We start from the raw sequence: 25725 nt of genomic DNA, 5'->3' as shown, positions 1-25725 counted from the left end.
GAAGTAGTAATATCTGCTTGGATATTTTCGCCTGATGTTGTCACGAGAAGCCCAAAGCACAGCCTGGAGTAGTGAGGGTTCCCAGCCATTATCAACCCTAAATTCCCCTGGATGAAGCAAGATAGACTCTTGCCTCTGTATTGTCTCTCTCTTGTCTCTATATTTGGCTGTGTGAGATCTTCTTATTGCAGTACAGTTTTCATGCACATTAGTCACCTTGAGCAGTCTACGCAAAGTTGATCCTGGTCTACACTGTGCCATTGCTTGCCAGCAGGCTTCACTGCTAATCTACCATGAAGGATGCTTCATTTGCTGCCAGGTGGGTTGCACAGAGGGGTTGTGTTGTCCCACTTTTCTTGCCCCTGTCCAGAAAATTGCAATCATGCTTTAAAATGGGTAAGTGGAAAAAGGCAGCCTCACATACCATGCACACATTCTGCCTCATTTAGCACCTACATGCAAAAAAAAAAAAAAAATGTTAATAGAGCTGCCAAACCAATTACATTAGATTAAATTAGATTAGTGAGCCAAAAAATTAAGACATCGTGGCAGACAGGTCTAGGAATGCTGTGGCAAAAGGGAGTATGGGATACTCGGCTCTAGAAGAAATGAATTTACTCAGTGAGCTACCACTGAAATAAAAATATTTTAAAAATGTCAGATGGAACTAAAACATTTTAGACATATGGTGCATTAACCAAATGTTTAAACATTTGCCTTTAGCTGCATAAATGTAAAACTGATGGAATGTGTTTAGCAAGTGATACAGATTATCTGTAACTGCATTAAACTGCACATGTTCATTGTAATGCAGGCCAGTTATAAATGCAATACAGACCACATCTCTCTAATCTCATCTGTTGATGCTATCTACACTTTTCTATTGCCTTGAAAATTGTTGGTCATCTCTATCTCAGCGTATTATTTCTGCTGACTGAAAAGATGAACATTGAACATTAGTAATCAACGCTCCCCCAACACTCAAACCAAGAAATGCTTTGATTTCTCTAATTAAGGTACTGGCTTGGGCATCAGAAGGAGCTTTTGCTACACGTACTATAAATGATCTTGGGAAATCACTGCAATTCTCTGGGTTTAGGTAGCTTGCCAGATTGCAGAGATAGCCAACTGATAAATCAGAAGAAGCCTTCTCTGGCAGCCCCTATCTGGTTTATATAGCTGCACTGGGAGTTGTAGGGAGCTCGGACAATTCAAACAATAACTGCAGAAAATATACACTCTATGCACTCAGAGGGTGTTCTCAGATGGATAGTCATCACTCCCACAATGTATAAAACTTCTGGGGTTTTCATAAATACCCACCGATTGAATAGGAAACAAGGTGACAGAAAACCAAGCTCCCTATCGTTATGAGTAAATCCATGAAGAAAAGAGTCCACTTTCTCTGTTGTACAACAGTTATAGTCTTTCTAAAAATTATATTCTTTAAAAAGTGCCAAATGGAACAATTTTCTGGACTTTGAAAGTAGATGTCTTGACGATCCTTACTTAAAGTAACCAGGTAAACTTCTCAGCAAGGCAACTGAGAGGTCGACAAATTGCATGGCTTGAGATGATGTTTAGGGCTGGTTGGGATTCCTACATCCTATTATTGAAACTTCAGACAGGCACACAAATCTATTAGGTGGGAAAAGACAGGGGCTGATAAGTCAAAGGGGAAAACATGTAATCGGTGAGATACGAGTTAGAAAGCAAATGAACTGACTGCAGAGAGGGACAGAGAGCATCTGAGTTAGCCTGTGGCTAAATAGCGGCTACAGTATCTCAAAACCATCTGCAGGTGCTGCAGAAATGTTTGAGGAAGGCTACTGAGCAGAGCACGGTAATAATTAATGGTCGGAGTCAGAAGCGCTTTAAGTCTTGCTTTAAAATCAGGCAACATGAGAAAGCTGGTGACACTGTGTGGCAGTGATGATTAACCCTTTTGCTTGGCCCATGATGAGACTGCATACAATGCTTCCTCAGCCTCTCTACCCAGCGACAAGAAGCAGAAATCTCAGCGCATTGGCATAGCTGTGCTAGGAGCGCAAGCTCTGAGCAGGGCTGGTGAGCACAGCCCAGCCCCGGAGGGGTGGCAGCAGCTGCTGTGGGGCTTCAGGGCTCTTTGCTGCCTGTTCCAGCACAGTTCTCCTCCTCTGCCTTCTCCTCCTCCTCCTCCTCTCTGCTCTCCTGTAGTGTTTAAGTAAAAGTGTTTTTCTCTGTTGTCAAGACCACAAGAGGGACATTTCGGATTTATTGCTAGCTATCTCTTTATCTTCTGGGCTTGCTAGGAAAGAGCAGAGCAGGAGCGTTTCCTTCCCATTTATCTCACACCATAAGTTCTAACACCATACAGAGGACCTACTTGCTCCAACGAGCATATGCAGGTACACTGTTTTGGCACATGTCTGAGCTTCATGAAGGATAGTTCGATTCAACATGATTTCCAAACCAGAGGAGAACACAGCATGCTCAAGACAAGTTAAAAACCGTTGGCAGTTGTTCTGCTAGTCGTTGCTTTCCAGCTGCAGTCCCTGAAGCACGTCGAAGCTGGGGAGCCAGCAGGCTTGCTGGCTAGCGGAGATGTCTGCTCTGCGTGCTAACGGCAGCCTGGTTCTCGTGCAGGCAGTGCGTCTGCGAGCAGGGGCCGAGGCAGAGCTGGGGTCTCTCCCCGTGGCACTTGGAGAGACACCTTCCTCCAGATGCCCACAGTTGGGATTGGGAGGGCTGGGGCGGGCGGCGGAGGCCAAGCCCAGCGAGCTCCCGGCTGCTCGGCACGCTGCTCTTTCCAAGTGACAGAAACATGCCCAAAGAGATTACTCACCTGCCTGAAGCAGAAGAGGCCCATATGTAACAGGACAATTTGGCCTCTAGTTGGTTCAGCAGGTTTCTGTATCACACTAAGAAGTGTTCAACAATATCAAAACTGACATTTTTCTACACCCGTATTTGGTTCAGTCAAGGTCAACCCAAAAAGTAAATGCAAAAGCAAGCTGGCAGCTCCAGCTTGGGTCACCTTCAAGAGAGCTGGGAGAAAGGGATAGGCAAATGGGGACTGCCAGAGTCAGTTTGCCGTATTAAACTCTTGTCTAGACAAGTACCTCCAGAAGCTGAGCCTGGGCTGTGCCTCTTCAGATGGGCTGTGAGTCACAACAGCTCTGGACCCACAGGACGTGTCTGGTGGCACCTTGGGAGACAGTGGCCAGCTGGAGGGTCACTAGCTAACTAGCTGCAATACTGTAAGACGGCTCTTACTCTCATAAGCTTAATCTTCACTCTTTTATCCCCTATTTCTCCTTCTCACATAATTTTTCAGGCATTTGGACCAAAGCAGACATGGACCATACCCAAACAATGTGCAAGAGCTTAGACTGTGCTGGGAGAGGCTACTGCCCAGAGGAATTTAGCAGCCCTGTTTACCCTGACATTGAATTGCCATTTGGGGTTTTTTCCATCTCTGATCACCAATTTGTATCCTGAGAACTCAAAGCAGGTGCAAAGGTGGATAAATGCTGTTGGCTGATAAGCGCATGGCACGAGCAGTGGCACAAAAGGGCAATAACCTGCCCAGTTTATGTGGCAATTGAACCTCCCATACAAGTAGGCATTTATTTAGCTCTTGAGAGTAAATCTCTCCAGCAAAATTCAGCATCTCCCAGACACAGGAACCCTAAGCCTCAAACATATTACCTTCTTAATACTGAGCTTCGGCGAGAAGTATTTCTGTGCGAATTGGCCTTGTTACTCCAGATGATTATAGTGCCTCTCCCAAACAGCAAAACTGCACTAAAGAATCCCATATAAATTAGAAAGAGACGACTAGAAGCCAGTTCCGTGAAAGGAATGAGTTTTATGTGAAGATAATAAATTTGGGTGTGACGGACATACTGAAGGAAAACTGCTTTAAAATAATACATGTGTGCCTCAGAAGTTGTGGCTATCTGCCCATCCTTTCCTGCTCACACTAACTTACCCAGATGTATGTGTACCTCCTTGCTTGGAAAATACTTTCTAACTCCCCTGCCTTTACGACTGATTGGCCTAAGTCCAAAGTCTCAGTAGTATCATATTTCTGTCTGCACGCCTTAGTGTTCACAGCTAAACTAATCATGGCAACTAGAGTCAATTAAGTACCTTAATGTCTGGATGGATGGAAGAACACTGTTGGAGATTAATTTCTCTGCTTTAAGACTAAAATCCGTGTAAGAAGGCTGGGTCAAACTGTCCCCAGCACTTACTATGAGGCTATGCCAATGGACATTATCACGTCTCCTATACTGAGCATTGAGGGGGATCAACTGGCACCCAGTAACCAATGATTGACCCTTTTGTGGTCAAATTGTGTGCATGGCAGCTGGTATGTGATATTGGGCAATGCGGCAGATGGCACTTACTGGACACAAGTGGCTGCTGTCCAACAAATACGATTTTTCCATGAGATATGATAAGAGAAGCATCTTCTTGTTTTTATGAATGTGGACCTTGCTTGAATGATCTTCTAGCTGCCTTAAAACTGTACCACTCAGGTGGTTCCTTGGCATTACCCTTGACATGTTTCAGAAGTTGAAGCAAGTCTATGGTGCACAACACCACTTGCTACGGTGATTGTTAACACTTGCAGCACGGACAAAAGTTGTGCTGCTTGCCCATGAGCTTGTAGATTGAATTCAAAAGCTTGGATGACAGTACCAGAGAGATGACTTCTTTTCTTGAAACACAGTTGTCATTTTTTTATAATACTTAACCAAAAATATGGGGTCTTCTGTTTCACGTGTTGGCAGCCACAAGTGGCTCCCAGCACAACAGTCTATAAATATAATTTGATTTCTCATCCCAAACCAGAGGAAATCTGTGACCCTCACTAGTCTGTGTGGCTGTTGCAGACGGATGCCATTCTTACTAATCCCTGTTCAGGTTTTAAAGTGTACCGTGGTACAGTGATGAACAAACACGTTCATCTTCCCCTTACCACAACTCCTTGTCTTTGCTTGATCCCACTCCTTTAAAAATAGAAAACATTTTTGGAGAGTAACAAATCAGGAAGTGTGTGTTTTGCTGCCATCTTTGATGTGAAGCTAGTGTGTGATGGTAAAACAGCTAAATTAGACCAAAATGTGGAAATAGAAATAAACAAGATAAATGAACTCATATCAGAGAAGGAGGTGGACTAGCAGGGATCACTTTGAAAGTACTGGTCTTACTTCCATGAAGGTGAAGGTGTCTCTGTTTCCACAACTAAAAAAAAACAAGATAAAAGGGCCTGCCTATCTTTACAGGGGTAGGGCTACATTTATGTGCAAAAAAAAAATTATCTGCTTACTTATTATGACAGAAATGACACTATGGCAAGCAAAACTAGGACAGGGATGGTGTCGCTAAAGCAAAAAAGTCCAATTCACAAAGAACACTTGGGATGCCTGTAGAACAGATACCTTTCTTCATAAGGGAAATCTTTCTCTATTAGAGAAGCCTTCTCTTCAGAAGGTGTGTTTTTTGAGACACTCTGACTATGTAATAAAAGTAATTTATTGAGATGGATCACAGCATCTTATTTGTATCATAGCACATCACTGTATTGCTTACTTGGGTCTTTGGAGCTTTTGACACATCAGCCTCGATATGCATAAGTTTATTACTTCCTTTGTTATGTTGATGGTCATGAATTCCTAACTCCTTTGAACTAGATTTTTGAAAAGACCAAGTGGAAAAAAGTGCTCTCAGTAAACATCTGTTAAGAATGTGAGACACAAGAAAGGAAACTTTGCTGTCACGGCAGCCTTCTTTGTTCAGAGTAATCTAACTAGTCATCTCCTGTACTTGGAGCTATCTTGTCAGCTAGGTATTGTTTCTCTTCTGCTGAGCAAAATCAGACTGACTTTTGTATTACCAATTCCCTGAAGAAACCAGAATCTTTAGACTTCTGGACCATTTCTCAAAGTCATTACCATTTGGGGGTTTTATTTCACATTCCATGTCGAATTTGGGATTTCCATTTCTTATCCAGCTCCTCAGTGTACGGCTCCCATCCCCTCTTTCCTACCTGCCTCCGCATGATGTGAACACAGCTAGGATATCCTCTCCATGCACAGCACATAAAACAAGGGCTTTTCCTCCACAGCGGCCTCTCCCCCAGCTCCCCAGCCAGCATTTGCCTGCAGAAGAGCCAGCTGCATCTGAAATCACTGCGAGAGGAACTGTGGTATCAAAAGACACTGCCAAATAATGCAGGAGGGAGCTGAAAGAGATGCTCTGAGGGAGCTGAAAGAGGTGCTCAGAGATAATATTTCAAGCCAGCCCAAGCTTCCTGCAACATTTTCTTTTGGATCAGACCGTAAACTAGGTGAGGTTCAGATTTCAGGTTGCAGACCCAGGCTTCTAAGGCTTTTTCCCTCCCACCTTGATAGAGTGCATTCTTCAGGTGGCCATTCTTAACCTGGTTGAGCAACGTCTTTGAGGGCAGTAGCTAGCGCTCTGCAGATTGCTTCAGAAGTGAGGCAGATTGGTGCACTGTCTCCTTTTTCACTTTTTTTCTGATAAAACCATTAATGCTCTTCATGAGCAAGCTGTGGCAGGCTGTGAACCATTAACCTTAATCCATTTGACATTCTCCTATCCATGTTTTAATTATATTTACAGCTTTCCAGGAGGTTCTTAGCCTTTCTCTTTTTATCACAGGCTTTTCTCAGCGGACCCCGGCTTCACTTCAGTTTTCCCTGCACACACTCAGTAATCTATGCAATGTACCTTTCTTGTGGTCACAAGATTTGGCTTGTAAGAAGTGATTTGAAAAATAGGAACATAAGTACATTTTTGTATTTGTATTTCCAGGGCACTTATCTACTAGTGATTTTCTGAGCCCTTTACATAAAAACACAATAAATCAGGTAAAAATAGAAAAAAATCTAATCGATGCTGAAGGCTGCCCGACAGAAATGGCTCTTGCACTGTTTGCAGCTTGACATTGATTCTCCCTTGGTTTCTGGAACCTGCTCCTTGAAACACAGCTGCATCTCATGGTTGCTGTAGCCCAAAGTAAAGCCACGTATGTTGTTATTTTTTCACATAGGCACTAGGCTTGAGATAAAAGGCATCTGATCTACAGTGTAGAAAACTAGCTCACAGCACAGTTTTGAAAAGAAAAGATCATCAGCTCCGTGAAGCTGAAGGGCCTTGTCAGCGGGCAGTGATTCACAGCTACCAGAAGAGCTCTCTTCTTGTCACTGCAGAGGCCAAAGGTCCCATCCGTGCTGACCGGTAGGGCAGGGCTCTGCTGTCATTCTGGTCCTCAGGGGTCAAAACCCAAAGCAGCTCAATCTAACTCGAATCACTCTGTGGCTGTAAAAAACTGAGAGCAATTCATTGTGCCACCGCAGATGCCCTTGGTACCTCTTTCTCTGCAGCCGACCCTCTGAAAGGGATGGGTCCCCTGGGAACTCAGAGCCTTATCTGGCAGCCTCACATGGTTGTCCTGGGTGCCCAAAAGCATCTCCAAAGACAGTAGATGCCTATTTGCAGCTAAACGAATTGGGGAAGGTTTTGTCCACCTTATGCTGCTGAAGAAAACTGTTTAACACCTGCTAACAGAGACAGTCCTTAAACTAGACCAGAGCTCACATGGGTTCAGCTTCCCTGCAGATCTCTCTCAAATAACTTTTTGAAGGGCTCTAGTTTTTTCCTTCCAGGCTGCTAATGCTAATAGTGGCATGATAGAAGCCCTATCAAGTCATGACTGGGTTTCTCTGACAGCCTTGAAATTGTAACCCAGGGCTTTCTTCCATTACTTCACAGGAACACGGCTTACAGGGCTATGTCAGCAGAACCGCAGATGACCGTATTAAAAGAAAGAGATTCATTGTCACTGTGTTATTGCTCACCGCTATGTTTCCAGGTAGCATTTTTTTACCCTGCTTTCAACCTGGGAGTCATTAAAGCATTCTGCTGAAGTGAATTCTGTTCTTTACCTTTCATAAAACCAAGGACAGATCATGTCTGTATTCCTACAACACATTTTTTTCCTGCCTTCTCTGTAAATAGGGTGTCTACTGTCCCTCATTACTGCAAAGTCAAGGCACCTCTCAGTCTTTCACATCACGTCAGTAAGGTAGGGAAGTAGAGCAACTGCCATTTAATGAGGAGGGATTAAAGTCCAGTGGGAAGAAAATTGAGAAAAGAGAGATTCAAACTCATTTCCAACCAAATTCCAAACTTTGTTTCTTACTCTGATGATGATCCCTTATTGCCAATTAATGAAAGGTGCTGAAATGATCAATAGCTGGATAAAACAGCAAACAGTCAGATCAAAGGCTTGTGTAGTTTGATATCGTTGTGTGTGTGGGGAAGAGTGAAGATGTTTCTGTAATGAAGACTATAGGAACAAGACAAACATACATGATACTGGGATCAGCTTTCAACCGTTTTGAGCTCAGGGGTTTTCTGTACAAGAAATGATTGTTACTTCCTCTCCCATTAACTTGTTGGGTGTTCACTGAAACCAGGCAAAAAAAAATTTAATGCACAAAACCCTTTGGCAAAGAAGCAACCCTTATCGACTGGATCCCCTTTACCCACTTGTTTGTCGGCTCCTTCAAAGGCATGTCATAGAATTCTAAGGCAGGACTTACCTTTATAAATGCTGTGCTGTCTTCCAGAAATACATCATATGTATTCAGGCATCCCTTATTTCTATCTTTACTACAATTACTACTAATTTGTCTGGTAGCTGTGTCAGTCTCAGGTGTCAATCTTCCCTGCGGAAAGGAAGGACATTGCAGCTTTCCAGTTCCAAAGAGGTTTCAAGGAAGAAGTTAAAGTATCACAGCTGACCATTCAACAAATTGGCTGAATAGCTCAGTATTCAGATTTTTAATCTGCATAGTATTTGAACTATGAGAGATGTCTATTCAGGATCAGAATGCCTTGCACTGATGCCTTAAGTGATGAGATTAATATCTATCATGTGATGTTTACTCTTCTCCCCTCCTCTGGGGAGAAGTGTGTGCCCTGGAATGTCTTATTTTGGTACAGCTTTATCAGTTTTGGCTTTGTTTGCCTTTGTTTTCTTTGAAAAATGCAATTCTTGCTCTATTTATTTTAGAGAAGGCAAGGTTAGAGAAACAAGGACCTTAAGTCTTGAGGGAGATCATTCCACAGTTGCAGGCTGACCAGTTCTGTCTCCTCCACAGATAAAATTTGCCCTAGTTTTAAAGAAGTCTGGTTCCAGCAGAAGAGCAAAGTTACTGACTACGGATTTTATTGAGGGCTTTAAACAGTCTTTAAGATATTTTGGGCCAAAAATATGAATCATTTGAATGGTTCATCACATCATGAACTCTATTTGGTAGTCTTTGGGAAGCCAATGCCAGACCTGGAGGAAAAGCCTGATTTCTTGTGGTCAGGTCTATTATTTGAAGGGCTGTGTGAACCTCTAGGGTACAAGCTGGATGCCTTAAGCCAGATATATCACACTAGTGATGCAGGAGTAAATAACTGAAGTGGGTCACTGCTAGGCATGCAACACATCCCAGCCAACTGCAGAAGCCACGTGCAAGCCTTCATGCAACAAGTTAGCATTGACAGGGAATGACTGCTCCAGAAGCAAAAACCAAGGAGACCCTCCCAGAGGGGCTGGGTTTGGGCTCTGAGCTTCTCAGCCCTGTGACATGCCAGACTCCCTCTTCACATGAACTCCATGTGTGGTTTCAGGCTCACAGAACATGGATTGGCTAAGAAATTAACGCCAAAGAGAAGTTCAGCAGAGGGAGCTTTCTCATTAATATTAATCTGTATTCTGGTGTGTCGTGGGATGCCTAAACAATTGCATTCCTGGTGTTCGGGAGCCAACCTCACATTCCTGCTAGCGCTTTCTGTGCTGCTTTGAGCAGCCACCAAAAGGGTTGTTACAGAATGGCTTGAGGTCTTTTCATATTTAAGAGGTTGAGACTGATGCTTTCTAGCCCTGCTAGCTCAGGTGCCTCTGCTGTGGTTGTTTTAAATCCTCCCGGGATGAAGCTGAGCAACAGAAAACAATAAAAAGCAACAAAGGACTCACTAGGAATTTGGTATGAAGGGAGGGCATCTAAGCTTGCTGGTGCACTCATAGATTTTTTCAGGCATGCATCCAGTATTAGACTCAGACTCTTAATTTCCTTTAGGCTGTGGTTTCATGTGGCTCAGTTTATTCATAGGTACCCAAAGAGTTTAAAAGTCTCATACAATCCAGAAACTTCCTAATGACCCCACACAGCTCCATAAAGCAAGCAAGCACTGGAAAAGTAATAGCAACTGTAACAGCTGCAGATTACTTCCTAGTCCTTTAAGTTCTCCCTTCAGAGCAAGCAGCCAGGCAGGGTTAGCTGGGTCATCCGCTGCGTAGGATGCACCCAGGTAGCAGCTACATCAGGCCCTCTAGCAAACAGCAGAGCTAACTCCAAGGTGTTGCTCTTTACTCCCACCCGAGCCCGTTACAAGGGGGCTGTGCAGTTTAATATGAAATACACCAGGTTGTAGTTCCTTCGGCTCCCTGGAGCAGTGCAGCCACTATTGTGCTGCTGACAGCAATCCCCCCCAGCTTCTTGGCCCGATTACAGCTCGGGTAGCTGCAATCTGCCTACTTACAGTCTCCCTTGAGTTTCTGTTGGCAGCATTATTCCTTTTCCACTTCTTGTCCCAATTTAGTTGGGTTATCTTGCTGTGCACTGTTAAATGCTACTACAATCCATATCAGAGGTGGCTACATGTCAGGTTTGGGTGAAGCGATCTCTCATTAGGGGAGCCTGATCTTCCAGGCTTCACTCCTGTGAATAATCGAGAGGCATGTAATTAGGCTTCCAGAGGTCCAGCACTACTACTGGGCAATGTATTCAGAAGATTAACATCACTCGAGTGGCCTAGAGTTTTATATGCCCATCTACACAACGTCCTTGCTGCACATGTGAAGTCTTTGTTTAACTTTGCCGTTCCAAACCAATTTGAAAATAAACAATATTTTGGGAAAAAAGTGAGAAACAAGGGATTTACCTTGCTTGCTCTGAAACCATTAAAAAGCTTGGGCTTTCAATACTCCTGTATACTGAACAATGATATCCACAGCCTTTCAGCTCAGTTTGAGCTCAGTGGAAGCCAGAATTAAAAATGCAGCCCACTGGGCTCGAGTGTAAATGGATTAAAACCAGTGGAGCAAAGACTCCACTGTTCTTGACAGTTTTCATGGAATCATAGAACAACAGAATACTTTGAGTCTGAAGGGACCTTTAAAGGTCATCTAGTCCAACCTCCTTGCAGTCAGCAGGGACATCTTCTACTAGATCAGGCTGCTCAGAGCCCCGTCCAACCTGACCTCGAACGTTTCCAGGGATGGGGCATCTACCACCTCTCGGGGCAACCTGTTCCAGTGTTTCACCACCCTCATTGTAAAAAATGTCTTCCTTATATCTAGTCTGAATCTACCCTCTTGTAGTTTAAAACCATTACCCCTCATCTTATCAATCACCACAGGCCCTACCAAAAAGTTTTTCCTATGAGCCCCCTTTAGGTACTGGAAGGCGGCAATAAGGTCCCCCCAGAGCCTTCTCTTCTCCAGGCTGAACAACCCCAACTTACAGGAGAGGTGTTCCGTGCCTCTGATCATTTTCAGGGCCCTTCTCTGGACCCGCTCCAACAGGTCCATGTCTTTCCTGTACTGAGGACCCCAGAGCTGGATGCAGTACTCCAGGTGGGGTCTCGCCAGAGCGGAGTAGAGGGACAGAATCACCTCCCTTGACCTGCTGGGCACGATTCTTTTGATGCAGCCCAGTATACAGGATACACACGGGTCTACAAGCTATGAGGATGCTGATCAAGAACTTTGAGAAAATATTTTTTTAATAAATAAATGCAAAATACTAATGTATCTATTTTGCCACTAGACATTCATTTTTCTTCCTTTCTATGGTCTCTGGGCTCATCTGTGACATGTGGCTACAGGTGGGCACCTCCAGAGACCAACTCCTCCCATCTGAAGACAAGATCTAAGATAGGGAGGATGAATTATCCCGAGGCTACCTTTTGGTCTGCTCTGACTATGGAGGAAGCTTTTATTCCTCGGATGGCAGGATGGAGTACAGCCACCCTGCCTAAGTAAATAATGGGAAAGGCATCTAAATTTCCTGCATGTGATGTAAATTAGAACCTAGATTTTTCCTTCTTGAGCAACAAAACATATCAGCTGTGAGTGTCACACAACAGAAAATACATACAATATATATGCACATATTTAAAAATCGCACAACTTTAAGTTAAGTTATACATGGTGAGTTATACATGCATTTGTTTTCAGATGCAGTCAATATCTATACTGGCAGGAGATTTTTAGCTTTTGATATACTGCTCTGATGATTGCCTATGTAGGGTGAAATGCATCCTTAAACACTGCACTGTCAAAGTAATATCCACAAATCATTCAGCGCCCATCACTGGCAGATAGTAAATATTTTATACCTTATTGAAAAATAATATTTCTTCTTCTCAAGTATTGCTCATGTCTTCCCTTTGGGCAACTCTCAGAATAGCCTTTTGGGATTCATAAAAACTAATAGTTCCCTTTATGCTTTTAAAGCTTTCGTCGCATGGGCTCCCCAAAGCACTTCCATGGCAGCAATCCTAGTCACTTAGTTTGAAAGATGAATATACATTAAGGAGAACGTAGGGAGAGTAAAAATTCTTTCCTCTGTTCCAGCATAAAGATGTCACCTATGCTGTGTGCAAGACTGCCACTAGCATGGGTGGTCTCTCTACGGGGGTGCCATGGAGGAACGGCCCTGCTCTGAGAAGATGTTTCAAAGCAACATGCAAAGAAAATGCACTGTGTGCCTGCAGAAGGCTACTAGGCTCACTAGAAAGATTGTGAAAGAAAGGTGTTATATTTCCTTTTTTTTTTTTTTTTTTTTAATCCATGCTATTGTTATTTCCCATATCCTGATCCATCTTTTTATTGCTGTGTTTGCAGCTGGGTTGAAATTGTTGGGTTTGCCGATAATTTTTTCTTTAGAAGACAGATGTCCCTTAAATCATATCAGGTAAGACTGACACTGAGCAGGATTTCTGCAGTGACATTCAGGCTGGCCCATGGGCACCTCTGCTTTGCCTATTTTCAGGCTGCAGGTTAGCATGGCATTGCTCAGTTTGGCATTGGTTTCTGCAGCAGAATTAGACAGTAAATTGAATTCTGCCACTCCTCGTGACCTGTGTGCTTAGCAAGGCTGTTAAAACCTGCAGACAGCTTGCCCTCACATTATCCACATCACCACTAGGTCCCCAAAACTGAGCTGATGACACCTTCTGGAAAGCAAACTTTTGGACTTGTCCATGGACAGCCTGGCCAGACACTATGTGATGGTAGGGCTGCACAAAGGTATGTATCTCCTTCTTAACAAGTACCAGAGCTCTGCTCAAGTCCATGCCCCAGACGACACCAGCTGGGAGTTGGCCCTTAGCTGGGCACTAGGTACGGACCCGTGTGTCCCCGCTCTGCCGGCAGCACGTAAGCTGTGGGGATGCACTGCCAAGGCAGGTACTAAATATCACTGCAGAAATTGAATAGGGTTCTGCAGATGGAGAAGATCACGCTGCCCACAAATAATTCCTTCCCCCACCATCTGTTGCTGACATGCTTTCCCTCCAGCGGTGGAGCAGGGTGACGTTGCCTGGGCAGTCCCTGCTCTTTTTGGTCTGGAGAGGACAGAGCAAGCGGAGGCATCCATACGCTATGGCCCTCATAAAGCTAAAAAATGGCACCAGTACTGTGTGCTTTTAGCTGCTACTGTTGTTGATGCTGGCCCAAGTTTCATTTGCCATGCTTATAGTTTTGAGAAACAGCAGTGTGTCATTATGTCCCTGGAAGTTGGAGATTACAAAAGGGAGAACAGAAATAATAATAATAATAATAATAATAATAATAATAAATAATAATAATAGTAATGTGGCTTTCAGAATGCTGTTCGTGAAAGCAGTCTCACATTCTGCCCTTGAGCTATTCCTCCAAGCAAAATTTCCAGCATGTATTCTTCCCTTTCTAACGTCTAATGGAGTGTTGAGCCAGCAAGACAGCTGCGAAGTTCGAGTTTCTGCCTGCACAATGGCAGCAGTGTCTGTGCTGTCAAAATTAACTCTGCATTTTTTCCTGCTCGTGCTGGAAAAAAGATCTTTCTAACCTTTGCAAAATATACTGTGTGCTCACAGATCTTATGTTCCTCCTCTGGTTTAGTTCAAACAAAGCTGATCAAAAACCTAAATTCTAGCGTCATTCAGGTTGCCAGTGATATTCAAATATTGGTATCATGAAGGTCTATTTTAAACACATGATCTCAGGGTCTGTGGAAGGATAAGCACAGTGGATCACTGCTTGGCTAATGAGGGGATGGGCACTGCATAAAAACCTGAAAAGAAGCATCAGTCCAGCTCCATAGGTATTTCCTGACTAGGTTGACACAATACCTGCCAATACTGGTATTTGCCAGGTAAATCCTGCTCTGGGTTGTGCTTACCCAAAGAATTTCATCATGCTCTGTGGGGTTTTGCAGCTGAAAGGGAGGATGGGATCCAGCCCATTTTGTTACACACCTAATTGATGTTGAATGGTGGATTTTGTGATTCATTTATCAGCCAATGCACAAACTGCATCAAAACATCAGACAGAGGAATTGGCACTTTTTGACCCGAGCTGCTAAACAAAGAAGGTTTGTACAGTTTTGTAATATCCATTTTGACCTCTCTGCCTTTGATGGTAATAGCACATGTTCAGCGTGAGCCCAGTTTTTAAAATATAAGTGACCCCCCTGAGGATCTGTTCTAAAAAACTCAGGCTTCTCAATGATAGAAAGTGATGTTTTTCTCTTTAAGGGAAGGAGGGAGGTAGGTAAGGAGGAGTGAGTACTCTGCTCCTTGGATATGGAAGGCACATGTAAATGCAAGATGCCATTTATCATTATTTGATATATAGCAAAATACAGTAATTTCATTTAGCAGCAGGTTTTAAGAAGATTAAACATGCTAGGAAAATTGTTTTAAAATAACAATGTAACAGGATATTGTAAATTATTTTGCAGTAGGCTGTCATGCCATGTCACCATAATTCTTCAATATTTAATTAAAACCCACAACAACTTAATATTCAGGTCCTGTCAAGAAAACTAATTGGATACAGGGACCAGCTGCTGGAGAAGTTTGGATGTCAACTTCAAATGGTAATGTGAGTGGTTCACGCTAGCTTGTAGGTACACATTTAAAACATTCGATCACCGTGGACTTACGGAAAAGGCTGGTTTTGTTTATAATAAAGTCTTGGCATTTTAGCCAGAAAGACTCATCTTTAATGACAAGATATACTAATCCTATTTAATTAGAGACTGTGTTTTTTTTAAAGCAACTCTCAGTTTAATGCTCTGTGATAGAAAGGTCTCTCTTGGGAAAGGTGATACCCACTGGTGTCCACGGTGTTTGGCACCCCTGCTTCTGCATACCCGATGGACCTTCTGTTTCTCCCCCTATCTCTGAGATTAAGCTCTTTTAAGGTAAGGATGGCTATTTCAAATCACTAGTCCGCTTTTTAGCATTCTAATCATTGCACTGGGCTAAGCAACCACTAGATCAGGCTACAAGATTATGGGGGGGGTGAGTTTGGGAACTGTGGTACCCATTGGAGTGGGGCCAGCCGCACTGGGCAGGTTTCATGCTAAATAATGAAAGGCCTGACATTAAATGCATTGCAATGAATCACACGCCTGTTCAGGGTGATATTTTACAGCTCCGCAGTCTCAGAGCTGTGTACGTTTTTTAAAAAATAAGTTTTAAATTACAAGTGCTTTGTACAGCTCATTTGTAAACTCACAAGTACTCGCTATTGCAAGGTATCTGTATTTCAGTGTTTATCAGAACACAGAACACTGTTTGCAAATTGCTCGGGAATAGAGAAAAAAAGTTTAAAATGATGGAAACCGGCATAATAGGGATTTATAAATATTATGTTAGCAGAGCAAGCAGGCTGTGTAATTCTCCTACCTTTGCCGCATTATAAAATACCCACAGTAAAAGGTACTCTCTTTTCTAGTAAATTGTTATGATTTTTTTCCATCATTGATTTATATTGAAGTGCTGAACTCCAACACTTTTGTTGCCAGCTAGCAATTAAGATGAAAGCACTGTCCTTTCTGAGAACTGCATTCTTTCAGGTGATACGGAGATCTGACACAGTTTTGCTCTTTTACTCAGCAGTTGTTTGCAAAACAATAGAGAGGAACTGTACTAGATTTCATTGCTTTAAAAATGAAGAAAAAGGAAAAAAAAAGGAAAGAAAAAAGGACGGAAATACTTAGCTTACAAAGAGATGAGAAATGGGTTTTGCAGGGAGCCAATGTCATGCTGTACGGAAGCTAATATAGCAAATTCAGAGTAAACGCAAATTCTGTATGTTAGGCAAATTAGAGATGGTTGAATTAATCATGAATAAGTGACCAACATTGTGCTGCTTCTGTCTGGGTTCTCCAGCTGATGCTGATTTCTGATTGTGCTCTCTTTGCTGTTTAAGAAGATTCTTCTGTGGCTTAATCCTGTGAATACCTGAACTGCTTGCAGACACCAAGGACATCAAGACGTCGCGTGGCACGGGGTGAGGAAATGCCTCTCCTGCGTGGGGAGATGCGCCGAGCTGCAGCAGGATTCCCAGCCCTGGGGCTTTCTCCCAGCTCCTCTGAGACAGTTAAGGACCTCACCCTGGGCTCTTGGTAGTCTGGATCTGGCCCTGGGGAGCCCTGCGTGCCCTGCTGAGCCTCGTGCTCACGTTTCGCTGTGCTGGCCTTGTGGCTCTCCTCCAGCAGCTGGGAGACGCGTACACCCACGCAGTGTCAAGGGGGCAGAAGCCGTGTGTCTTGCCGGGCTGAGAGCTCTTCATCAGCCTCATCTAGAGAGCGGCGCTGGGCGAGCTGCTACGCCAAGTGAGTGACGCACTCGGTGTTAGTCCTGCTCACATCACATTTTCTGTCTTGACAGTGCTTGGGCAGGGTGTCTCTGCAGCCCAGTGACACGACTGCCGTGGGGAAGGGAGAGCAGCTGTCCTTGTCCCCTGTGATGCAGAATGAGCATCTACGGGACCGGGCAACGAGTCTCCTCCGAGATTTTGTCGCGTGCTAAATTCACTGGAGGAACGACGACATCCTTCTAGGCTTTGGTTTGACATCAGGTGGTAAAGACCTCATTCTTGTAAAGCTTGTTCTGCCATAGAGAACAGTGTTCCTCTGCGTTAGATTAGTGTACATCTTCCACGTGCAACTTCTGTTAATTTAATGAATTATTTAGCAGTGCCGTGCTCACAGGCTTGTGCCAACACAGTAATGGAATTCTGTACCGGCTACGGGTATAGCCAGATGTTCACAATTTTTCTCCCTCTTTCTGCACAGATTTTATGCAAATTGCAGGAAGAACAGCACTGCCATCACCACCTTCTCCGTTAATAAATCCCATAATGGACTCCACGCCTGTACAACCCAACCCACAAGGGACAAGCTGCCGGGTGCGATCCTTAGTCTTTGTGAGTTAAAGATGCTCAGTGGTGGGAAGGTAAGGGCCACCGGAGCCATTTCTTCACTTGCCCGCTCCTGCTGGTGTAAATCGTGCGTAACCACAGTCGGTGCATTTACACTCAAGTGTTGTCAGGGGAGAACCGGGCTTGGCAAACTCAGGAATAATTAGATAAGCTACAAAGTTAAAGGGTGATCGGAAGGTGATGACAGAAGCACAGTAGGAAATTCTGAGCTGTTGTGCGTGACAGTTTTACAGAAACCTTTTTCCTTTTTATTTTTTTTCCCTAGGGATTGCTTTTTCAGCGCTGGTGCGATTTTACGGAGTACCTACAGAGAGAAGAGCTGGCCTCATTCTCTCCCCGTTTCCACTATTCAGTCCCCTCCTCAGAGGATTTACTTGTGATTTACACTCGCAGAAGTGAGAAGAGATTCAAGCTGTGCTCATGCAATTATACCGAATGGGGGAGAAAGGCCAGCAGAACTGAAGTCGGTGGATTTTGGGGCTGGGGTTGTTTCTGCACAGCTGTGCTCCCTGCTCAGCTGTTTGAACCGCTCCAGAATGAGACAAAGCAGATGCAGCCGCTCTGGAGTCAGAGCAATTTAAGTCCAGGGCTGCTTTTCGACTCATAATGACACCCCTGCTTTGCAAAGTATTTAAATACGAACTTTACTCCCAACAGCTTCATTGCGGCACTTAAGCTTAAGCACGTGCTTAAATGTTTTTCTGAAGTGGGTCCTTGGTTTGATAGCATTTTATACATGAGGTCAAAGTTAATAAGCATCAGGCCCACTACACGACAGTGTGAGAATTACCCATTTATAGAGATCTAGAAATGTCATTTATAATTCAAGTCTTTCAAAGGAAGGATAATTGTCCAATTTTGCACTGCTGCATGGGAGAAAACAAAACTGGGCTATGTGTTTGCATGCTCTGAGCTTTTTGGTTTAATGTCATTCTGCTTTATAAATTGTTCCAGGTTTTGGGGGGGATTGAAATCCACCTGATGCTGTAAAATGCTTCCCATAAAGCAAAGTCTCGCACCCTGCCATAGCTGTGGGCTTTTGCAGAAGTGTTCTGTTTGCTCCAGACTCCATCTCTGGACCTGCTCACCCTGGATGCCTATTAATTACATGCTAACTTCATACCCTGGCATAGGGACTGATGATGGATGATCTCTGGCCAGAGTGATCTCTGCTTTCCGGTCACTTGAGTCGCCTTGCCGATGAGACTGTATTTCTGTTTACTCAGTTAATGAGGATCAGTGTTATGAAATGCATGGCAGGGATTCAGTATACATTACCAGTTAATAGAGATAATTGAGTGGAAGGAAAACTAGTTTCTGATGTCACAAAATGTCTCTTGTGATAAAGCATTCGGAATATAATGGTTAACATTTCATTTAGTACTTACGGAGATTTGTGTACTGGTTAATATGTATTGTTTGTGAAATTATAATGACATAATAATTGCTTGTAGATACATTCCTATTATATTGGGTGAAGCCTTCCTCTCCATTTTTCTTGTCTATCCAGTCTTATTAATTCTCCAAACACACCATCAGACATCTGGTGCCAGGATCTGAGTATCTATTTTTCTGTCTCCACATCTAGGCTCCTGAAAAGACAGCCAAATCTTTTTCTTGTTTTATTTTGTGGTTTTTTTCCCCTCAGAAACATAAACACTGAGATCTGTGGGAGTTGAGGACTGAGTAATATTTCAAATTAGGCAACTTCTTAACTATGCTATAGCACATGTGTATGTAGAAGATCAATAGATAAATGCCAGGAAAGGACACTCGGAGCATGTAGCATAATTTCTAGACTTGACAGGACCACTAAAACTTCCTGTTGTGCATTGTACAGACTTTCTTTGGCGCCTATTGACACTCATCTTTGGCACTATTAAAAATCTTGGCTCTGGTTTGGGAAAACAGCTAGCAAACTAACACTGTTTACCTGGTTGTTTGACCATCCGTCTTCTGATTTAAGAAGTATTGATCAATATGGATTTTTATTTTGAAAAAAGCAGACTCAACTGAGACATGAGCATTTTACCTTTTTTTTTCCCGTTAAGTCCTCATATCAGTTTCAACTAAAAAGATGTGTTTAACTCACAGGTATATTTGCTTTTCCAGCATGCAGAACCTTGAGAATAAGAGGAAAATAGGAATACATTGGGGGAAAGAAACAGTACTTTCCTCCTTATATATAGAAATAAACAATCTCTAAAATTATTTTTTGCCTCCTGCTTGAGTAGACTAAAATCCTAGAAGCTTCTTATATGTGCTGGCTGACTAAAAATAGAGAGCATATATCACGTTATCATTCATAAAAAACCTGCCTGCACAGCCTGTGTAGTCCCCAGGCTGCTGGAGGCAGGGAGGATATTTCATGGCGGTACCAGTATATGTAGCTGTGCTCTTCCCTTGCTTTTTTCTCAGAAATAGGATATTGGACAACATGCCCCTTCAGGCTGATGTGTTATGACCAACGTTAGCTTCTTAAGCTCGAAAACACAAGTTGCTAGTCAAGATACTGGCAATTATTTCAGTACTGGTAGTGGTTTTTGAAGTATTAATCAAAGTAAGAAAGAAAGAGACTAGAAAATAAAGCAGTTAAACTTCAGGCTTCACCTGCTGCATGGAGTGTACTTTGCTTCATTTTGTGCAGTGGCATGAGGGTGGTCTCCATGGACTTGTTGCAGGAGCCAAGCACATGCTGCTGCAAGCATCTCTGTGAGTCTCCAGACTGCTAGTGTACGTTAATTTGGCTAAGAAGGGACTAAGGGGGCCTGTGGATGGAAAGAAGAAGGTGATTTGTTCTACCAGGTAGAAAGGTAATAAGGAAGTAGCTTTCTGGTGAGGGAGGATGCAGTGTATGGGGTGAGGTACCCTTCGGGAGTCACCCTTTGTATAGCCCAGCCTGAGAAGACAATGTGAGCTGGACGTTCGGATGTTACCTCTAATTTCTTGATGTACTGAAGGAAGAGGTGGGGAGTTCCTGAGCTGATGCTGTCTGGGCTTTGCCTCAGATGGATCAGCAATTGCTCCCGCTGGCATACAGAGAAAGCTGGCTTTTCTGAGATCACTTGGATGGAAAGGTGACCGGGGACAGGAACAATTTACAGAAAAGAAGGAAGGCATCCACCACGCTCTGCTTTTGGTGCTGGTGCAGTGCCCTGCTTTACAAGGGGTGGCACGGTCACAAACCAGAGCAACACACGAGTGAGTCCAGCACCTTACCAATAGCTTTCAGACCACGGACGTCAGTCAGTGTGAAATAACCTATGAAGCATCCCGAGGGAAATGCTTGTTAAAAGGGCAGTCAGGGCTGCTGCAGCGTCCTGAAGTATCCACCACAGCTGTCCGTGAGTCGTCCAGCCTTTGTTGATACTACCTGCTTACGAGGAACTTGCGGAGATGTAAAAGATGAAAAGGAGGCCACCACAAAGAGCTAACCACATAAAACCTCCGTTCGCCTAACATTCACATGTGTGTGAAAGCACTGGATCTCCATTCATTTAAGCAGACCTCACTGATTCACTCTGGTAACTCAGTGCACCATCAGTTCCCCTGATATCTTTTTAGTCTGAATGAAGATGGCTAACACCTCAGATCTGGATGGACATACAACCCATTTTATCTGACTATGATCTACAAAGGCTTCCTGCTCACTTGATATAGGAAAATTGTTCTGTAACACCAGCCCATGCTGTCACAGCCAGGCCTGACATACCTTGGGGAACATTAACCTAAATATACTTTTCGAAATATGTGCGAGAGGCTCAGGGGAAATCTCTGTCTCAGACAAATTTCCAGACAGTGTTAGTGCTTTCATTTTCCTTCGTTCCAACTTGGAAGTTTTGTCAGACCCAGAGCCTGTTCATGGTCCAGGGATGAGCAAGGTGATCAGGGTGCAAAGGTGGAAAGTTGAAAATAAAAACTAGGGTAAAAACCAAGAAGTAGGAAGGAAGCTATTGGTTGTGTGATCCAGCCCATGCTGTGGCTCATTATTATTACTTGCAACAGCAAATGTTGATGTAAGTGCTGCAGAGTGCCAGTAATTAGTAGGCATGCCTCTCCAACTGCTGCAGCATGTGGTCAATGAGTTCCTGCCTTCAAGAGATGTTCTGCACTGTAAGAAATGAGATTTATGTTACTGATAAACATAAAGGGAGACTGAAATACAGCCTATATGCCACATTTGGAATGAAATTTCTCCTACACCTACACATTGGGAGAAATGATCTCAGGCTGGAGAGTTGGTGGAAGGTGAGGCTCAGCATCCAGGGTGCAAGTCAGAATATAATTCTTTCTGTTTTCTTCCCCTCAGACTCCTACCAATCTGTTCAGCTGTATCTGGGAAAAAAGAAATCAAACCCACGTAACATGGAATGCTGTTGGGTGGCTTAGTAACATGCAATTATGCATGTCCAACAGCATTGTCATTATGGCTGACGCCTTCCACAGTTTCCATGTCTGCATTGTACCGAATTCTCTTAATTATATTTTTACTTAAACTCTTTCTGCCACTTGTAGGCTAAACCCATTTTACAAGCCCAGTAAATAGAGCTTTATCATAGAAAATGATAAAGTAATGAAACAGAATAGAGCACTGTGCTTCTTGCTAATGGGATAGCCTTTAAGCAGGAGTTGCCATGGTGCCAGGCTAAGTGGGGGCTGCAACCACATCACTTGGAGGCTTCCATGGTATGCCACTTGGTGTGGTGCGTAGGGGAAGGAGCCTAATTTCCCATTTATTCCTGGGTAGATCCCAATCCTCCTTCAATGCCCAATGCGGCTTTGCACTGCAGACCTACCCTATGGCACATTGTTTTTCCAGCACAGTGTAAAGATCAGCTCCAAATTTCCAGCCTCTGAACTGCTGAATGAAGTCCTTTAGAACTTCATGAGGATGGAGAAAATCTTGGGTTTTTGAAGTCCAAGTTCTTCTAGTCACATACTGCTGTATCAAACACTCCCCAGCAACCTTTTATTAAGCTACATCTTAACATGAGTTTGTAATTTACTTCTGTTAAAATGCAGATACAGGAATTAACTCCTCTGTTCACTAGGTAGCTTCTTTTGACTTTTGGTCTAATTTTAGAAGATTATCTTCCAACCGTGAGCTCTTCTGCTAGCAATAATCTCTACATTTAATGAGTACTTCTACCTTGCTCGCACTTGCGCCTCTGATATTTTTATAGAGAATGATCATATTCTCTCTCAACCTCCATTTTGCTAAGCTAAACAAGTCAACCTTTCCTAGTCTCCCCTCAAAAAATAAATGCTAAAATCCCTGAACATCCTACAAGGCCTGCTCTACCCCATTCCAGGTTGAATTCTTCTTCATTACCACACAGCAGTAGAACCAGATATGGGGCTCCAGCTATAGTCTTACCAAAGTCTTACTCAGCTTATGGCACTAATTGTGCCTTGTGCATGTGGGAATTACCTTGCCTGTACATTGTTTGGCATGAGTGATATAGGACATGGGACTACATGAGTGTAATTGTCCTCCAGCTTTCAAATCTATGAACAGTTACACATTTGCCTCTTGTTCAGCTCTTGAGAGGGGCACCTCTTTTTTTTTGTCCTATAGAAAGAATCAGATTTTAAATTAAGAACACACTGACAAATATTTTAATAAACTACATTCTGCTGCTTGCTTCACACTGGGAATGAGCAGCTTAGACATCAGAGAGCTTTTTACATATTCTTCTTAGCTTGGCTTCCTGTGAGCCCATGCTTCTGCAAGCACGCGCTGCACGTGTGTGTGTATATATATATGCATATGTGTTACTAATAAATTTTCAGCCTCTTGACTAATTTCAACCATATTTGACAATCTCAGAGGTACTGTATCCCCATAGATTAATGAAAGTCAGCAGCCAAGTAGAGGAAAGATCTGTGCTGTCATCTCCACTGAAGGAAAGGTTGCAGCACAAGCTTTGTCTAACCCTTTCTTAGATGCTAGCAAACCCTGTCAGGTTCCCAGACATGCGAAATAGTAATTTGGAGCTTACATGTTATTATTTGCTGTATCGTCAAGCCAGGACACAAATCCATAGGAAACGAGCCTGCATTAGTTCTGCTGCTCTGAGCTATCTGCTACATTTATGTATTTTCTCTTGCTTAGAGGACTGGATATGTCTGAAAATGCATATCCACCCTTCTCTTTCTGCTGCCTTGTAATATGTCTGGAAATTGTGTATCTGCAGACTTATATTTGAATACATCTAATGAATGAAGTTCTGTCTTTTCACTCACACACACACGCAATCTCTATCTCTGCATCTCTGTATATTCCAGCTGTTTGAACGCTCCATATTTACATCCTTTTCTCAATCTATAGATTTTACTTACAACCATACAGACAACTACATTACCACCATCCACGTCTTCTCTCTCCTCACCACCAGGTATTGGACCTATAGATGGATATGCTGTGGCCATATACAGGACGCAGAAACAATGACGTAAACAGGAGGTAATATGTTCTCTGGGAAAGGGGGTGATGTTGTGTCGGTGGTGTACAGCCATGGCATTGCACAGTTTATAGCCACCCCACAGGTTCTGACTAGAATCAAGATTTGGCCATTCAAGTGATAGATCAAAACAATATGCTATTAGTAATACATATCTGTTAACAAAACATTGGTCCAAGTTACTTAGTCCAATAGTTCACTAACTGCAATACTGCATGTGGTGCTGGGAAGCTGTTCCAAGAGCTTTTAAAGAGAAAATAACAGTCCTTCTTGGGTGCTCTGTGTTTTCACAATAAACAACCATAAATAAGATGCTGCTAGTAGACTCCATTTTCTCTGATTACACAGCTACCTGCCTTTCTGTCTATCAGTCACATAGTAAATCTCTCTCTTTCCATGAAGTATCAAACATTGTGCAAAATCAGTATGCTGTCAGAGTACTTTGCTACCTTACTGGTGACACCAGCATGGCATGTCCCCTAGTGAGTGTCACTTTGTGCAGGAGAAAAAAAATTCACCCTGTCTTAGGGCTGGATTTTGTAGAGGCCTGAGAGGTCAGATCCCCATGGGGACTTTGGCACTTTTTTGGCTCCAGTTCAGGATCCCTCCACCTGGCCCCTTTGGTTTGCAGCCCTGGGGGCCTCCGACATCCCATGCCTCAGCAAACTTGGCCAGACCGCAGCTACGGCGGCAGCAGCAGCAGCGAGCTTCTGCCAGCTCCCAGCTCAGCATTATCAGTGTTAAAACATTTACTGCATGTGCAATTCTCAACAGCTCTTAACTCTGGCAAATCAAAACCAATTTTAACCGGAACACTCCAAGACACTTCTCTACAATGAGGGCTATCTATCTGTCTGATAAATTCAGACTTGCTTCCCCCAGCTGCTTTGGCATTAAAGCTGTTTTTTAAAAACAAATGAGTTGCAACAATTTTCTTCTTTATAGATGTTGAAAAAAAAAATCATTCTCTTTGTATTAAAAACCGGTGACGGCTTCATGCCAACAAATCAAATGAGATTTCAATTGCAGGAACAAATAGAAAAATTTCTGACTGATCAATAGACGTTCAAAGTGTTATCAGGAGTTAGCCAGAGGGAGCTGGAATGGAAATACCTGGCTGGTCTCAACTGCTGTATCTAATGCCCTGTCTCAGGGCAGTCTGAACCTCTCAGGGCTGTGGATCAATCTAGGTTTTGGCGCACAGAAATGTAAATCCCTGTGGTGTGTCATGTCATTCACACATGTGATGCCAGGAATGTGACTGAATCCTCCTCCTTCCTAGCTGGCACCCGGGCACTCACTTACATCATGGCTGGGGCATCCAATGAGCTCTTTGAAAGTTTCAGTCTACCCTAAAATCTGTAAAATCCAACTTTTGCTCCCCACTTCATTTAGCATCATTGCTGCATTTGCAGGTTCAACGTGCGTGTGACCAAGCTGTGAAAACGGCAACTGAACACAATGATACCCTAAGGTCTGAGCGGCAGCAGACTGGGATTTACTTCTTTCAGGCTATCATCCTCGATTTTAAATTGGAGCAGGGAGCACAGCACGGTCATTTTATTGATTGGATTAGAGAAAAATTGAGCTGGCTGATCTGTATGATGACATTATTGAGTTGTGTTTGCAGCTATGACAGAAACAAAAGAGGTTTTATTGGATTATCGGGGGCACAGGGAGAAAAGGGGA

General features: G+C 43.3%; 1 protein-coding gene across 1 annotated transcript in view; it reads right to left on the bottom strand.

The window, feature by feature from the left end:
* Positions 1 to 1930: 1930 nt before the first annotated feature.
* MED30 (mediator complex subunit 30) overlaps positions 1931 to 25725 on the bottom strand; it is a 61255-nt gene continuing 37460 nt past the window's right edge. Inside the window, exon 6 of the transcript XR_007509114.1 lies at positions 1931 to 1942. The gene's annotated coding sequence lies outside the window, so the exon portion shown is untranslated. The remainder of the gene's footprint in view (positions 1943 to 25725) is intronic.

This window comes from Accipiter gentilis, chromosome 2, assembly GCF_929443795.1.
Source record: "Accipiter gentilis chromosome 2, bAccGen1.1, whole genome shotgun sequence".
Taxonomy (NCBI): domain Eukaryota; kingdom Metazoa; phylum Chordata; class Aves; order Accipitriformes; family Accipitridae; genus Astur; species Astur gentilis.
This window is presented reverse-complemented; position numbering and strand designations above follow the sequence as displayed.